This window comes from Epinephelus fuscoguttatus, linkage group LG9 (assembly GCF_011397635.1).
Source record: "Epinephelus fuscoguttatus linkage group LG9, E.fuscoguttatus.final_Chr_v1".
In the NCBI taxonomy this organism is placed as follows: domain Eukaryota; kingdom Metazoa; phylum Chordata; class Actinopteri; order Perciformes; family Serranidae; genus Epinephelus; species Epinephelus fuscoguttatus.
The window spans coordinates 35,239,523-35,242,395 of NC_064760.1; the positions used below are offsets into that span (position 1 = coordinate 35,239,523).

Sequence of the window (2,873 nt, forward strand, 5' to 3'; positions counted from 1 at the left end):
TTGAGTCAATGACTGCTTTGTCATCTTAAACCATGGCAATGTGAATATGGATGGAATTGGTAGAGTCAGCACAGAGCCAGCCAAACATCCGCTTGTCCTTTGGTAATGGAGTTGCTTCCCCCAAGTCTAAAGTACACCAATAAGAGGTACATGCACTTTAGGACAACATGAGGTTACCACATGAGTCACTTCACCTGATATCAAACATTGTCAGATGGCAGTGGTGGGATTTGAACCCACGCCTCCTGAGAGACTGGAGCCTTAATCCAGCGCCTTAGACCACTCGGCCACACTACCTGCCAGGATTGCGTGGACAGGCTTTTTTTTTTTTTTTTTTTGAGAATGAAAATGGGGAAAAGACCCATTTTCAGAAATAATCATGTCCATGTGGACTAGACCTAAATTGACAATGACTGCCTTAACCCAACATCTTAGACCACTTGGCCACACTACCTGCAAAATGTGTCTGCAACAGCTGTTCAAGAACTGTGCGCTTTATTATGTAGCCATTACTGTTCTTTATTTAACGTGTTGTTGCACTGTAGCAACCACTGGCCAGGTGCAATTCTCTTGAAGGTTGACCTCGCTTTTTGGTTTTAGTTGTAAATACACATGAGCTACTGCAAGTGTTTTATTTATTTTTATTTATTCACTTTTTTGCTTTTTTGCTTCTTCACTCTGACTTCTGCATTTTATATATTTATATCAATCTAGAAAATAACACAGTATAATAGAATTTGTCATTTTCGAATTTCATGGGTACTCTAATAAAACATAATGTAAATTGCTTTATTTTTTAAAACATGAACATTTCTTCATCATATTTAGTTTTTGTCGATAGAGACCTCATCCTTTATTTGACAAATATTATAGACTTTGTGCTTTATCTTTAAAAAGATCATTGGGGTTTACTGTCCTTTAATATTAAGACAACAATAATTTGTCACTGTACTCTAAAAAAAAAAAATCCCCTGAAAAATGTATGAGGTTTTTGTTTGTTTGTTTGTTTTGTAGCCATGAGTAGTGTCTGCAGGCTTCCTCCCAGGCTACAGTTCCAACCCAGTCTATTACGGGTCGGGCAGCCTGTAGGTATACACAGTATGAGAGGTGGAACAGAGGGCAAAATAGTGTTAAATTTAATGCTGAGAGCACAAGGAAAGTCATCTAACTAATAGTCTAATCTAATCTGACTCCCACTGGCACATCACCATGAACATTAATATAGGATTTTGAAAAGTTAAGCTGGAAATGTAATAAAAACTGTTCCTGTCTGTGACCTTGAAAAAAACATTGTATGACAAATCTAACACAAATATTCCTTTTGATTTATGTGAACACACTTTGCCACACCATTTATGTATTTATATAACATTTATAAAAAAAAAACAATGCATGAATAAACTGTGGCGATAAAGAATAGGAATATTTTTGGACATTATCGTATACTGTATGTGTGAAGGCAATATCTGCACACTTAAATGAGATGACAGGTGAGTTATTGTGTGTTCTGCTTCAGTTCTCCCTCCAATTAAAATGCAGAGGCAGTCAAATAGGCACATCCATATGCTGCCAGTTTAATCTGCTCTGGGTGGATAAATTGATTGTACACACTTAATAGTTTGCTCCAGCGCCATACATCTGTTAACATCTAGGCCTAACTAAAAAAAGGGGAAGCAGAAGAATAACCTTTTCTTCATACAGTTACATTTTCTCTCTCTAAAGAGGAACAACAGCAAACAGTGAAAGCATCATCAATACAGACACAAACACCAACATAAAAAAAAAAGCCCTTTACACCAGCCTATAACAATGAGTTGGAGGAGATGTTTTGCCCATGTAAAGAATACTAGAGGATGGCAGCTGGACAATGGCACAGTCATTTGGACTGAAAAGCAGAGGCAGTCAAGTGGCGGTGTTTAAATGCATTAGCTAAGAGGCCTCTTGATCACATGTAGAGGGTCAGAGCTTTGTGAACGAGTGTCAAACAAAGTTTTACAATAATAAGCGCAGGGCGGGGTGTCAAAGCCTCATAGTACAGCAAAATATAAGCTGTAAGGTGTGACTGGATAATATAGGGCGCAGCGAATTGAATAATATGTTTACATGTAGCAGAGGTAGAGATATTATATAATCTGTGTTTTGAGAGAGATGTAATGCTGCATGGATATTTTTTTATCAACATATCAAGGACAGTTTTTAAATGAACGCATTTGTATTCTATGCAATATCTGCCCGTGACTTCCAAAAACAAGTTTAAGTTACATTCTATGGCTACGTTTAGGCAGCTCACTTGGTTAGGTTAGGTTAAAAGGTCGATATTAAAAAAATAAATGGTGACCTAAAGAGAGACAAGACAGTATATGTTGTTAAACATGATACAAAGTCATAGTACAAGTTGTGTACTTGAAGGTATATGTTAACTACGACTCCCAAGATGCATTATGGCAAGTAGAAAACTGACAACGCAAACTGCAACTTAAATTCACGTTTAAATTCTAGTTTGGCAGTGGCTAAATTTCACAACTATGACGCAGTGTTATTTTTCTCAAATGTAACAACACACCCCTGAGTAGCTCCCTCTCCATGCCACAAAACATGATTACTCTGAAACAAGGTTTCAGATTATTAACACTTGTACTCATACCATAGATGTATAGGGTAGTTGGGTAATTCGTGAGAGTTCTGTGTTCCTGTGTTAAGAAATATTAAATATATCATTCGAAGAAAATATTAGGATAGCATACAGAATGGGGAAAATACTTTGTAACGGGGTCATCCCTATGTTCCGCGACAAATAGCCTATGCGGGGCTTCCATGATTTAATTACGAATTACGAAGGCATCAAGCTTCTCCTTTCATTCACATAAAACTGA

General features: G+C 37.1%; 1 non-coding gene across 1 annotated transcript; it reads right to left on the bottom strand.

Annotated features, from left to right (window-relative positions):
• Positions 1–215: 215 nt before the first annotated feature.
• trnal-aag (transfer RNA leucine (anticodon AAG)) lies at positions 216–297 on the bottom strand. The gene has a single exon. It is a non-coding gene; the product is annotated as a tRNA-Leu (tRNA).
• Between the last annotated feature and the right edge of the window lie 2,576 nt (positions 298–2,873).